A 16610-nucleotide genomic window follows, 5' to 3' on the forward strand; every position below is an offset into this window, starting at 1 on the left:
TGATCAATTCCCATGATTCTCCTATGACCCCATGATACCCTAGTGCTTTTTATCAATTGTTTACAACTCTTTCAATTCATCTTGTTTATTTACTTTCATTGCTATTTAGTTAGTGACCTTCTACATCAACCCAAATTGTGACACCCCTAAGACACCTCTAGTTTCAATAGAAATCTCATCTCAATTCCCGTCCCTTGAGATCCGACCTTTACTTGCCTCTTTACTAATTGTAGAGTTGTTTGTGAAGTTATAAATTGTGTTTTGGTCTAGGTGCTTCCAACGACAATTGTTCCGAAAAATAGAATATAGCTCCGAAAATAACCGACCAACAATCCAGATGAGCCAGATAAATGAAGTCAAAAAAGTCGTGCGGGACCTCTTAAACCTGCACTACCTGGGAGGCAACCCGGCTTGTAATTTGTTATAATTTTGTTAAAACTTTTCGTTAATTTTGTGTGCCTTAGTTGTTAGTTTTCTGAACAATAGACTGAATTTGAACTTGTTTTATCAGTTTCGTGGGTTGTTTATTCTACTTTTGCAGGAACCTCGCGTGGATTCTCTTGATCGAGCTTTGCTGGATTTCGTTCGAATTGTTTTGCTGCCCATTTTACCCGATCAAGTACATATTCCTCTCGATCGAGTACCCCGCATTTTCCATTTCTCGATCGAGTAACTACTATGCTCGATCGAGAACTTCTGCTGCCTATTTTACTCGATCAAATGTTGCTGCCTTTCGATCGAGTACTGCTGCTATACCTCGCATGCTGCGATGTTATGGGGCTAATTATGACCTCCCATGTTGCTGGTCGGTTTGGGGAGGTCCCCACTTCACGTTATCTTGTAAGGTTTCCGTGTCCCGCTCTTCTTTTCTCTTTAGTTTGAATTCCCTTTCCCTATTTTTTTTTGTACAATGAGGGAATTGTACGGTTTAGTTTGGGGAGGTATGCATCCATATCTGTGTCTGCATGTTGTTTTTGTTGCATTTCAGTTTGCACGTTTATTTGTTTTCGCATGCATTCTTGCTTTAATTCAACAAATCTCATAAATTCAAACAAATTTCAAAAAATTTCACGTTTATTTTTGCATTTAGGTTGAGTCGGAACGTTGAACTTTTACGCTATTTTGAGTCTTTTACCCTTGCCTTGCGCATTCTTAACGTTTTGCTTGGCATGGTAATGTGCATAATCTACGAATTTTTGGTTTAAACTTATCTGAACGAATAGACTTGATTCTAATATCGGCAAGCTACATATTCATTCTAAGATTTAGAGCCTGATAAACTAGTGTCATTCATGACCAGTTTCATATAGGATGTGAGTAGTACTCTCTATAAGACATGTAACATCAATTTGCACGTACATGACGCTCTTTTTTCGGTACCTGTATGCATTCGGTTTGTGGTGGTGACACACATGGAGAGGTAACTTACAACCCTTCTTTAATTACTACCCATACACTTCACAATAGCCAAATTTGCCTTTTGACCCCTTAACTACATCCAAACTTAGCATGCCATGCCAAGCTAGTTCAGTGGTTTTTGTGGGTATGCTGCTATCCATGTCTATTTGGCTCGCTTCATAAAACTTGAAGTTGGTGGTGTGAATTGAAGAAGTGAATTGGAAAAATGGAATGAAAAAGTTTGAAAAAGAAATATGAAAAGAAGAAAAAAAAATGATGAAGAAAAAAAAACACATATGAAAAAGATCATTGAATAGTATTCCCATGCCTATCATTACTTTTTATGGGGAGTCTTTTGTTGATGTGAGTGATGTTTTGCCACAATGGCACGGTTCTACATTTTGTATTGAGTAGCGAAACAGAATGAGTCTACTATTTGGTTATGGTTGTACTAGCTTGGCTCTACCTCCACTTATCAAAATTTATTTTGCCCCTTCCTACCCAATAACCTTACCTCGTATTATATGTAATGTTGGAGTATGTGTCCTCAACAATAGTGCGATCACATGTTTAAATCTCATGATAAGAATACGTAAGGGATGATTCAATTATATAGTCAACTGATCAACATTAACCAGTAATGAATGGCTAACTAGAGTTTGACATTATTGTCGTTTGACGGTGGTGATCAGTTGATCTCTTAAGGTCACACCTATAGGACAATTTCCTTAATGGACTAATTAGTTAATTGTATTATGATGCAAGTTAATTCCTTAAAATTGAACAATTTATATTTGTGAGTGAGAATAAGTATCTTATTGTAATTTGATTAAATAAGATTCATTTAGTAATTGAAATATTTTCATTACTAATATTGATTATTGTTTATGAAACAATTGAGATAAGAATGAATGGTTAATTATAATTACAAAATGTTGTGAATTATATTAACATGTCCCATTTTATACCATGTAATTATGAATTACTAGACAATTTGTTATATGTAATTTAATTAATGTATATGATGATATTTAATTGTTAAATATGCATTAAATTTATTAATAACATGTTACATGCTACATGAGACATATTGTGTGACAAATGACAAATTGACAAAATAAAATGGAAGTCCATTTTATAAGTGGACCGAAAAATGGAGGGATTATAGGATAGTGGATGTTTTATTTAATTGTTAAATAAAACACCATCATAACCTATTTGTAAGTAGCCTTACATCTAGTTTCTTGTGAAGAACAAAAGAAAAAGATGAGGGAATGTATTGGCCTTCTCTTGGCCCTCCAACACCGGCACCCTCCATATACATTATGGGTTTGCCTCTTATTTTTATATGATTCATTCATACAATATTGATGGTATAGTTTTCTTTCTCATCTCTCCAAAATAGTTTTAGAATCTCTAAAATTGTTCATCTAAATTCTAATATTACAATACAAAATTACTAGTGTAGTAATATATATATTACTAGTTTGAATGCCCGTGCGTTGCAACGGGGTAATTAACGTATTTATAATGCAAAAAAAAACTTTATAAGGGTTTAATATTTACATTATATGTCTTAGAAAGTCATGATCAAATGTCTTAAGGTTGTAATGCTACCCACCTATTGTAGATGGGTACATTCTATGTCTTATGACTTGTTTACATATTATTAAAATATCTCTTTCAAAAAAAAATAAAAGATTAATATATACGTGGGTTAACTCTTATTTATAATCATATAATCACCCCACCTTATACTAATCTTTCGACGTGGGACAATTCTGCTATTTATAAGTAATATATTCACAAAACTTGGATTTTTTTCTGATGTGGGACAATTCTACTATTTATACGTAATATATATTCATCAAACCTGCATTGTTTTTCAATGTGGGACAAATAATATATTCAGAATTACACCATCTTTTTTGCACTTAGTTCAACATCCAATCAGATCTCGAATACCGAATACAGACAATTGCTACTCATTATATCTAATAGTTATATTTAAATTTAATAATATGATCAAGTACTCTCCATTAATATTTGTACGCTGTTTTTCTTCAAAAAAAAATTAACATAATTGAGATATGGAAATTTCCCGTGGTACCCCTTAATTTTGTCAGATTTTCCATGTTACTCCTACTTTTAAGAATCTGCATATGGTACCCTTGAGGTTTCATTTTTTTGCCCATGGTACTCCCTAATGTAAAGGCTGTTAAATAGACGTTATGTTTGATGCCGTGACAATAAAATAACAATTAAAAAATAATACCCCATTTATTATTTTATTGGTACGGATATCTCTCTCTTTTAAATGAAAATTTAATTAACTATATCATTATAATATTGGAAATTTCTCATGGTAACCTTGAACTTTGATAGATTACACATGCTACCATGGACATTTATTTTCTATTTTTTTTATCATAATTAAAATATGTGCAAGTGATATGAACTTATACTCTAATGATAGAATTTTTTTTAACACAATTCTAATTATATTATTTAAAAGTAGTATATTTACCACACCTACATTATTTTTCAATATGAGACATATAAAATCTATAGGTAGAAAATATAATGATATAATCTTTTAAGAGCTCTCTAAGACAATACTTAAGAGACTCAAAAGATTTTGGGTTGATGCCTAAGTTCCAAGGATGCCTACTATTTATAATCATAGAATCACCCACCTTATGCTATATTTCGATGTGAGAAAATTCTATTTTTTATATGTAGTATATTTATCACACCTATATTATTTTTCAATGTGAGACATATAACATACTATGAAATACACCATCTTTAATATGTGGAAATTATATGAAATCTATATATACTCTAATGATAGCATTTCTTACCATGAATCTAATAATATTATTTTCATAATTTTTTTACCGACATTATTTTGCCAAATAAAATGTAAAGTTTTTATATAAAAATTAGAAACATCACTTGAATATAAAATAAGAAATACAGAGTATATATTATAATAACTAAAAGATTTTCCAAAGATTAACTTAGGTTAGAAATCATTATTGTAGAGACAATAATACAAACTCTTTTAAGAGCTCTCTATGACAATACTTAAAAGAATCAAAAGATTTTGTGTTATGACTTCTATTTATAATCATAAGATCACCCTGCCTTATGGTAATATTCCGATGTGGGTCAATTCTAATATTTATACATAGTATATTCACCACACTTACGTTACTTTTCAATGTAGGACAAATAACATACTAAGTACACCATTTTTTATGCATCTACTTTTACATCAACCCGATTTAATAATGAGAAAATACAATACAATACAATACAATCTGTACTCTAATGATAACATTTTTTTGTCACAATCTAATTATATAATTTTCATACGATACTTATTTGTCAAATGAAATATAAAGTTTTGATATCAAAATTATAAACATCACTTTTATATAATATAGAAAATGTATATATATGGGACAGTTCTATTATTTATACATAATATATTCACCACACCTACATTATTTTTCAATGTGAGACATATAACATACTAAAAAGTACATATCTTTTATATTTATAGAATGGACTTATGGGGTGGGAGGGGACGAACAGATGCCAGCCTATTGTATTTTGTATGCTTTGCTTGCCCTAGAATTTTTGTATCTTTAGGTTTTTGTATTGCCTCTCCTATATATGTACGTTATTGTTAATTAATGAAATACACATCAATTATACAACTTCTACATATTTAACTAACTCGTGGTCTCGTGGACGGGTTATCTAGATCACTTCTACACAACTTCTACATATTGTATTACTCGTAATATTTTATAATAGCTTAATGATGAACAATTATATGTGTAATTCTAAATAATTAGCATTGCTCCTTATTGTTATAGTGTAATGAGACGATGATTGAATGAAATGTTCTGCTATTTTACCTTAAAATTTTGGGTTAATACTTAAGTTTCAAGGATGCCTCCTATTTATATTTATAGAATCACCTTACCGTATGCTATTATTTCAATGTAAGATACATAATTTAATTATTTAGACGTATTATGTTCATCATGCCTACATTATTTTTCAATGTGAAAGATATAACATACTAAGAAATACATGTCTCTTCTTAAAAAAAACCACTATTGTATACATATTATTTTTCTTTGAAGGTAAAACCACTTAATCTCGATCATTAGATAGAAATCTCTCATCGTACATATAACGACTCGTTAACGCTCTATTACTGCATTCAGAAAACAACCATTAGTAACATTTTTAGTTTTATTTTTTATATCATATCATAGATAATGATAGAAAATCTTAAGAGCTCTTCAAAACAATATTTATGAGACTCAAAAATTTTTGGGTGGATACATAAGTTCAAAATATGCCTCCTATTTATAATCATAGGATCACATCAACTTATACTAATCTTTCGATGTAGGACAATTCTACTATTTATATGTAGTATATTCACCACACCTACTTATTTTCCAATGTGGGACAAAACGTACTAAAAAGTACACAATTTTACGTATTAAGAAGTACACAATCTTTAATATGTGCAAATAATATGAAATCTATACTCTAATGATAGCATTTTTTACCACAAAGCTAATTATATTATTTTCATAATTTTTTTAACGATATTTTTTTGCCAAATGAAATGTAAAAGTTTGATATAAAAATTGAAAATATCACTTGAATATAATTTAGGAAATATACATATTATAATAATTAAAAGATTTTCCACTTTATTTTTACATCAAAAATTATACTTTCCTAAATTGATTTTTGATGATGTGGACGCTCTAAGTTCGCTCGAAAAAACTCTCTTTTATATATATATATATATATATATATATATATATATATATATATAGAGAGAGAGAGAGAGAGAGAGAGAGAGAGAGAGAGAGAGAGAGAGGTAAGATCTAATGAGTCCTCCTCTCAAATTGAGTCCATAAGTCCCTCTAAGGGCCTTTGGATGGGCTCAATGAATGGTTGAGATGCATTTGATTAAGGGCTATTAAAAAGAAAAGGAAAAAAATGTGGATGGTTGGATTGAGATGGGTGGTTGAGATCGAAAATTACCAAAAAAAATTACCACTAATCAAATTTCTATACACTAATTAATTTTTCTTTCTCTCTCTAGCCCCTAATTAATCAGTTTTGAGTTTAAGATTTCAGAAGTGTAAATGTAATGTTGTATGAGTTTTACAAGTGTAAATGTGATATTTTACGAGTGTATGAGTTTTACAAGTGTAAATGTGATGTTTTACGAGTGTAAATGTAACATTTTAAGAGTGTACATTTGATTTTTTGTGACGGAAATTTTGAATTTATATAATTTTAACATTTTACAAGTGTAAATGTGAAGTTTTACGAGTGTAAATGTAACATTTTTAAAAGTGTAAATTTGATTTTTTGTGACGGAAATTTTGAATTTATATAATTTTAACATTTTACAAGTGTAAATGTGAAATTTTACGAGTGTAAATGTAACATTTTTAAGAGTGTAAATTTGATTTTTTGTGACGGAAATTTTGAATTTATATAATTTTAACATTTTACAAGTGTAAATGTGAAGTTTTACGAGTGTAAATGTAACATTTTTAAGAGTGTAAATTTGATTTTTTGTGACGAAAATTTTGAATTTATATAATTTTAACATTTTACAAGTGTAAATGTGAAGTTTTACGAGTGTAAATGTAACATTTTTAAGAGTGTAAATTTGATTTTTTGTGACGGAAATTTTGAATTTATATAATTTTAACATTTTACAAGTGTAAATGTGAAGTTTTACGAGTGTAAATGTAACATTTTTAAAGAGTGTAAATTTGATTTTTTGTGACGGAAATTTTGAATTTATATAATTTTAACATTTTACAAGTGTAAATGTGAAGTTTTACGAGTGTAAATGTAACATTTTTAAGAGTGTAAATTTGATTTTTTGTGACGGAAATTTTGAATTTATATAATTTTAACATTTTACAAGTGTAAATGTGAAATTTTACGAGTGTAAATGTAACATTTTAAGAGTGTAAATTTGATTTTTTGTGACGGAAATTTTGAATTTACATAATTTTAACGTTTTACAAGTGTAAATGTGATGTTTTACGAGTGTAAATGTAATGTTTTAAGAGTGTAAATGTAGTATTTTAAGAGTAAATTGGTCCTTTGAGTGTAACTTTGGTCCTTTATAAGTGTCACTTTTGTCCTTTAGGAGTAAAACTTTAGTCCGACTACCAAAAAACACCACCACCGTCGTCCTCCACCACCAACTCATATCCACAAAAAATATGAGTGCAAATCTATATAATTTTAACGAGTGTAAATGTAAAGATATACGAGTGTAAATGTAAAAAATATGAGTGTAAATGTAAAAAAATACGAGTGTAAATGTAAAGAAATAAGGGTGTAAATCTGAAAAATGCGTGTAAATGTAAAGTAATATAAGTGTAAATGTAAAGAAATACAAGTGTAAATGTAAAGAATTACGAGTGTAAATCTGGAAAATAAGTGTAAATGTAAAGAAATACGAGTGTAAATGTAAAGAAATATGAGTGTAAATCTGAAAAATGAGTGTAAATGTAAAGAAATATGAGTGTAAATGTAAAGGAATACGAGTGTAAATGTAAAGAAATATGAGTATAATAAATATATTTATTAGATCTAAGAATAAAAATCATGATAGTACGATTTTTTTTCAAAAATCTACTATATATTTATGAGATCTACGAATGTAAATTTGAAAAATGAATATGAAATGCCAAACAAAAAAAGACACAAACATGAAATGCAAGGACAACAATAAAAACAATAACGATCAACATGAAATGCAAGGACACAAACACGAAATACAAGACGAATTTTTATAAGACGATATTTGAAGAAAATATACTTATAGATCTAAAAAATGATAGATCTCGAAAATAGAAATTTTTTTAAAAAAAAAAAAAAAAAAATCAGAACGACACACGAAGGCTTTTCGTCTACAACAAATTAAAGCTTAAAAAATGCACACAAAGAATCAAGAGAAGACATGGTTTTTTGTCCACCATTTCTTTAAAGCTTTTCGTCCACCATTTCTTTAAAGCTTAAAAAATGCACACAAAAAAAATGTGCATTTTAAAGCTTAAAAATGCACACAAATTAAAGCTTTTAGTCCACCAGGCCATTTCTTTAAAAATCAGAGAGAAAACAAACCCCTCTCCTTTCTTTAAAACAAAGCTTTTCTATGGTTTTTTTGTTTCAGATCTGGCAACCATGGGAGTGGTAGATCGTCGTTGGTGGTTGCAATGGTGTCGTCGGATATGTTTGTTGCAGTGGTGTTATGTTGTCGGGGATGGTGCGAGAATGAAATGGTGGTCGGGAGGGTGCAAGGGGACTGGGTGGAAGGCGGGTTGTGGTGGATTGTAGACAGAAATGGTGGTCAGAAAGAGCGTGAGCCGTGGTGGTGCGGGTTGTGGTGGGGCCAGATCTGGACAAAAAAGAAGGGTTGTGTGTCTGGTGGAGGGAGTGGAAGAGCGTGGTGGTGCCGAGAGGAAAGAGGAAGAGGTGGGGTAGTAGCGGTGGGGCAAGTGAGGGAGGTCGGGATGGTGGTTGCACGTATTGGGGTGTTGACGAGGTGGTTGGTGGGTGGTGGTGGCGGGCTTGTATTGTGAGAGAGGGTGAGGTTTTTTATTTTTTTGGGTTTTGAATTATTGGGTTTTTAGAGAGATGAGAGGAAGGATATTTGTGAGATGAGAGAGAAGTGGATGGAAAAATAATTGATATATAGTGAATTAAATTTTAATTAGGTGGATTAGTGAGGTAGAGAGAGTGTGTCTTACATTAGCATTAATCCCTTTTTTTGCAATAATCCCTTCCTTTTTCCCTTCAATCTCAGCCCTTCATCTCATCTTTTCAAGGGTCCTAAAGAGGACTTATGGACTCAATGTAAAAGGGTGGACTCACTTGATCTCTTCTCTCTCTCTCTCTCTCTCTCTCTCTCTCTCTATATATATATATATATATATATATATATATATATATATATATATATATATATATATATATTATTAGAATCATTTTAAGAGGTAACTAGTATATTAATCTAGTTTATTAATATATTAGTTTTAAGGGAAAGTCTTGGGTGCAATTTTAAGGAGTATCTCTATACTTGAGGTTGGAGGATCATCCATATTTTAAGCTCAAGAATAAATAAGGAAAGTGTCCTTATTTGTGCCTATAATTTCGAACCATTAACAATGTAAGGAACATTGTTTTTCTCTCTTATTTCTACTTTAGTTATGCATGCACTAGATCATAATGAACTTATGTTAAAATGTTAATTAGTTCACCATAAGAAATGTCTGATAGGAGGTATTTAAACTTAACAATTGGTATCAGAGTATAGGATGTTGCATCCATAATTGATTTATATTTTTTTCGAGTTATTAGTAACTTAATTAAAACTAATTTTTTTTGATTTATTAGATAAAGTCACGAAATCATATTACATGTTATATATTCTGGTCCTAAAATGTATTTAGGTCATTTTGATGATTTATGGTATTTTATTGTTCATTTTAATGATTCTTAGTTATTTTATTACATTTTAATGACTAAAATGGTATTTAAAATGCTAAAAATAGTTAGAAATAGTTTCTAACCTTGAAATTTTTATAAGACCTCACATTCATATTTTAATTATTGTATGTAAAATTTCGTATAAATTTGATTTATTTTGCATGGATTTATACTTTTTATGAGATAAAAATGAATTAAAAAGAAGTAAAATGGTTAAAAATAGTTAAACTTTGAAACAGGCCATAAAATTTTTATATGTTGTCAAATGCACATTTTACTCACAATGCGTAAAATTTAAGATGAACTTGATTCATTTTGCATGATTTATGAATTTTTAGTGTAAAAATGACATAAATAGTGACTATTTTAGCATAAATAGCTAAAACAAATTACATGGCATGAGAAAATTATTTTAGGTTGAATTTTTATCCCACGTATCAGATCTAAAGTTATAAAATTGATTAGATTAATTTTCGTATGTGTTAGATATTTTATTTGATAAAACCGATAAACCGCAACTACATTTTCTCGAACTAAATTCGAAAATTTTAAACCATGATTTTTGATATTATGAGTATCATGGATATATTCCAGAATGTTCAAAAATTTAAAATTCAAGTTTTAAAATTATTGTAATTTAGTTTGGATTTATTTCATAAAAGTTATGATTTTAGGGTAAAAAATGAGCTTAAAATTATATCAAGCTGAATTATTGTCGAAAATTGAGTAATGACTAATTTTTAAGTCCTAAGAGAGTTAGGATAATTAACTTGGACTAAAATTAGATTTTAGTATTACTTTACGATTTTAATAAGTTAAAAATCGTGAATTTCCATAAAACCGGGTTATATGATCAATATAAGTTAAATAGGGCGATTTGGCACATAATTTGGCATGTTAGATACATATGATAATGCTGCATATTTCATTGTTGAATGTCATATTTTATTTATGTAATTTTGAATTATGTAATTTTATCTTAGTATGACCTTAGTTTTAATCGATATTTCCCGTAATGTAAGGGGATATTGATTCGGTTGTAATTTAATGTGATCTCGTATCACTTTTATTTTTACTAGTTTTTCATATTAAAAATGTATAATAGGAATAGCTATGTATTTTATTATTATTTATAATTCCGAAGTTCCTTCAAGACGGTGCCATTCGGAAAGGCATTCCGACGAAGACGTTGTTCTTGGGAGGCGTGCCACTTGAAGATTCAAGGAACCAAAGGAGTTGGTTTCCGAATTTGTAATAGATTATTTGATTTTCTATTTTAGGAAGGCCATACTAGGAATTTTATTTTGCTTTCCATTTCTTTTAATATGTTGCATGTATTGCCAAATCGCCATAACAACATATGCATATCTTATCGAGTCTTCGACCGTGTCAATTATAATTATCGATAATTCGACTTTTAGCTCACTTAAAATTGATAGATAATAAATTGACAAGGCCTTTACTTTTAAAAGATTGAGACTTAGCCTTACCAAATAGTAGAAGCCTATGAATCTCAATTTCATAAGGGGTACAATACGATTTTTCGGGGTACTTCTATTGACGTTGAGTAAGTGGGGTAATAAATAGTTATTACACTTCAAAAGTTCGGTTGATCTCAACGAAGGTATTTTGCGACCGTAGCCGCAATAAGTTCGGGCTAAAGATTAACTTAGCGTAAATTCATCGACCTTGAGTTCTAATTGTAGAATCGGTTAAGAGGGTTAACCCACCAAGTTATATTAGTAAAGGTGTAGAGGGCCCGTTGGCTCACATCCAAGTTAATATGAATTTCGGATCTCAGAATCATTTATTATAGTTGGGTAGAGGTCACTATATAAATTCTATACTTGTATTAATATTTACGAGTATTATAACGATAAATGTTAATTAATTTCCTTCATATCCGTTTTGTAGTTATCTTTACCGCAATGGATTCATCCAACTCATTAACACCGATCACTATTGAATCATGTCACAAATCGTTCGACGAAATTTGCTCTCTTAACAACCTTGATACGACTAGAGAACTTCATTTTGGCATTGGTTCTGATGGTAGTCTTAACTTCATTACTACTTCCTCACCTCCTATCATAACTAGCAACTTAGTGAATAAGTCTTGTAAAAACAACCTTACTAACACCATGGAATCCTTGTCTTTGAAAGCAAGGAGAAATGAGAAAGCTAGTGGGAGTTTTCGTAAAAGGTTTGCCATCAAGAAGAGGAAGTTCAAGAAGAGGAAGAGAAGTAAGAGGTCTAATTCAAACCATAGGGATTTATTGGCTAGTGGGAATACCAATAATGTATGCCTTTATTGTCATGGCATGGGCCATTGGGTAAGGAATTGCCCCATCTTTTTTAGAGATATCAATGATGGACTTGACGTTCCACTTGGTAATATTTCTTCCGAAATTTTTGTTATTGATATAAATTATAGTTCCGCCTCAACGTGGGTATTGGATACCGGTTGTGGTTCTCACCTTTGTAATCATTTACAGGGGCTTAGAAACGTGGAAAAGCTAAACAAGGGTGATGTAGATCTCCAACTAGGAAATGGTCCAAGGGTAGCCGCCACTTCAAGAGGAACTTATGTACTTGTTTTAGCTAATGGCTTAGAGTTGTACTTACAGAATTGTTATTTTGTACCTTCTTTATCAAAGAACATCGTCTCCGTTGCCATGTTAGACATGGAAGGATTTTATTTTGCTATTAAGAATAATTGTTGTGAAATTTCTAGGAATAACTTGGCCATAGGCCAAGGCACTTCAATTAATGGCATTTATATTCTTGAAACTTTTGACTCAAGCAAAAATATCTATAACATACAATCCAAAAGACTCAAAATAAGTGATCCGAATAAATCATACATTTGGCATTGTCGATTAGGTCACATAAATGAGAAACACATCAAAAGGCTAGTGTCGACTGGAATTATTGGACCATTTGATTTTCAATCATATGGATTATGTGAAGCTTATCTCCTTGGCAAAATGATTCGTGCTCCCTTTAGTGGTAAAGGGACACGAGCGAGTGATTTGTTGGGACTAATACATACCGATGTATATGATCCAATGAGTATCACCGCTAGGGGAAATTATAACTACTTCGTCACTTTTACCAATGATTTAAGTAGATATGGGTATGTTTACTTAATCAAATATAAAAGTGAATCATTTGAGAAATTTAAAAAATTTCAAAAAGAAGTAGAGAACCAATTGAACAAGAAGATTAAAGCACTATGATCCGATCGTGGTGGAGAATATCTTAGCAATGAATTCGATTCTCACTTAAAATATTGTGGTATTGTATCACAACTCACTCCACCGGGGACACCTCAACTCCATGGTGTTGCCGAAAGGAGGAATCGAACCCTACTAGATATGGTTCGATCTATGATGAGTCAAACAGATCTACCAGATTCGTTTTGGGGTTTTGCAATTCTGACGGCCATAAAATCTTTAAACCAATGTCCAACCAAAGCTGCAGATAAGACTCCATATGAGATATAGAAAGGAAAAGTCCCAAACTTGTTATATATGAAAATTTGGGGTTGTGATGCTTATGTCAAGAATAAATCTACCGATAAGCTATCACCCAAATCTGACAAGTGTTACTTTGTAGGTTATCCAAAGAACACTCGTGGATATTACTTCTACAACCGTCATGAGAACAAAGTGTTTGTGGCTTATGAGGTTGTCTTTCTAGAATTGGATTACATTTCTAGAAGACAGAGTGGGAGAAAATTTGAACTTGACGAAGTTCAAGAACCACAAACTGGAGAAGAGGTGCAAGAAGATGTTCCTTCATCGTCTAATCAAGTTATTGTTCCTTCCAAACCTAGGAGGCCAGGTAGGGTTAGTCGCTAACCCGATCGATACGTGGGCATCATCGAGATGGACGACGAATTGGACGTCTTACTTTTGGAAAGTGACGAACCCGCAACCTACAAAGCTGCAATTTCTAGTCCAAATTCAACTTTATTTCAAGAGGCCATGCAATCCGAAATAAAATCTATGCATGAAAACCAAGTATGGGACTTGGTTGATTTGCCTAAAGGTGTGAGACTCCTTCAATGCAAATGGATCTTTAAGGTAAAGAATAGTATAGAAGGCCATGCCGATGTCTACAAAGTGAGGCTAGTTGCGAAAGGTTTCACCCAAGTTCATGGTTTACACTATGACAAAACCTTTGCCCCCGTAGCCATGCTTAGATCAATTCGGATTATGTTAGCGATTGCCGCATTTCATGATTATGAAATATGGCAAATGGATGTCAAAACCGCCTTCTTAAATGGGTATTTAGAGGAGGAAGTTTACATGACACAACCTGAGGGTTTTGTACATCCTAAAAATCCTAACATGGTATGCAAACTTAAGAGATCCATCTATAGTCTTAAGCAAGTATCGAGAATTTGGAATCATCATTTTCATCATGTAATAAAAGAGAATGGTTTCACTCGAAGTGTCGAAGAACCATTTTTATACATGAAGTTTATTGGGAGCAAAGTCATCTTTCTAATCTTGTATGTAGACGACATACTTCTCATTGGCAATGATATACCAATGCTTACCTCTGTTAAGGGGTGGCTAGGGAATCATTTCCAAATGAAAGATTTAGGAGAGGCACAATGCATATTGGGTATCCGGATCTATAGAGATTGATCTAAGAGGATATTGGCACTAAGTCAAGAGTCTTATATTGATAAGGTTCTTCGACGTTTTAACATGGACAACTCCAAGAGGGGTTTTATTCCAATGGGTAGTGGGGTTACATTGAGCAAGTCTCAGTCACCCACAGAACCTGAAGATGTTGAACGCATGAAATTAATCCCTTATGCTTCCGCCGTTGGATCAATCATGTATGCCATGATATGCACTCGTCCTGATGTATCGTATGCTTTGAGCATGACAAGTAGAAATCAAGCCAATCCAGGTGAGAGTCACTGGATAGCCGGCAAGAATATCCTTAAGTACATGAGAAGAACTAAGGATTCATTCTTGGTGTTTGGAGGGGATTCCGAGCTAAGTGTGAAGGGTTACACTGACTCGAGCTTTCAAACTGATAGGGATGATTTGAAATCCCAGGTTGGCTTTGTTTTCATAATTAATGGTGGGGTGGTTAACTGGAGAAGCTTCAAAGAGTCGGTCATTGCGGAATCTACGACGGAGGCTGAGTACATTGCAGCATCTGAAGCTGCTAAGGAAGCCGTGTGGATTAGGCAATTTTTAGAGGGGCTAAGGATAGTTCCTACCGTCAAAGATCCTATCACGATCTTCTGTGATAATAGCGGGGCTATCTTTCAAGCTAAAGAGCCCAAGTCTAGTAACAAGTCTAGACACGTACTTAAAAAATTTCATGTAATTAGAGATTTCAATGAAAGGAAGGAAATAGCGATTTGTAAGGTTGGGACGGATGATAACATTGCTGATCCTTTAACCAAGCCTTTATCTCAGGCTAAGCATGACCAACATGTTATTTTCAGGGGTTTGAAACGCATGCCAATTTTGTATTAGATTATAAGATATGAAATGAAAAACATTTTTTTTTGGTTTATATATGATAATAGCATTTATCGTTTGAGTTTCTTTATGCAAACTCATTTATTTACTACTTTGTTATATCCAAATAGGTTGTAGAGACAATGTTGAACCCTATTAAAGTGAACTGGATTAACATAGTATTTGCCCCTAGTTACTTAAAGGAGGTGACGTCTCGAAGTGACTACAGTGTGATACGATTGATGGCAAGTTCAAGTGACATAGGGTCATATGGGATGACTAGTCGATCACATAGACAGACTGTATGGGACACTCTGTCGGGCAGTGACCGCTTATAGAGTTATGGAAATTCATAAAGCCTGGTCGTGGCAAGAGCTACTATAGTATTCTTATGAGTCAATTCTTTTGACTAGAGACTATTCGCCCAAGTTGGCACAAGTTTCTGAATGGCTTTGATTTATACTCTACGACTGTCGTAACTGAAGTCAAATGAGTATATTTTAGGTCATGATGAACTGTGGCTATATGAAGGGAATAGTGCGAAAGGAATTGTTCACCCCCTTGTCAGGGTTATTAAAAATCTTAGGGGTCACTCAAGGAGTAGTGAACTGAAAATGCGTGGCCACGCTCGGAAGGTATCTACAGTAGATAATTTTAGTTAGACAGTTACTCTCCTGATCGAGGAAACCACTCAAGATATGATCAAATATAAGTACGACCTGCAAGACACCTTGCATTGAGTGGGAGATTGTAATAGGACAAGAGAATTGGTGACGTACACTTGTCTCGGACAAGTGGGAGATTGTTGGAATATGTGTCCTCAACAATAATGCGATCACATGTTTAAATCTCATGATAAGAATACGTAAGGGATGATTCAATTATATAGTCAACTTATCAACATTAATCAGTAATGATTGGCTAACTAGAGTTTGACATTACTGTCGTTTGACGGTGGTGATCAGTTGATCCCTTAAGGTCACACCTATAGGACAATTCCCTTAATGGACTAATTAGTTAATTGTACTATGATGCAAGTTAATTAATTCCTTAAAATTGAACAATTTATATTTGTGAGTGAGAATAAGTATCTTATTGTAATTTGATTAAATAAGATTCATTTAGTAACTGAAATATTTTCATTACTAA

This window comes from Silene latifolia, chromosome 6 (genome assembly GCF_048544455.1).
Source record: "Silene latifolia isolate original U9 population chromosome 6, ASM4854445v1, whole genome shotgun sequence".
Taxonomy (NCBI): domain Eukaryota; kingdom Viridiplantae; phylum Streptophyta; class Magnoliopsida; order Caryophyllales; family Caryophyllaceae; genus Silene; species Silene latifolia.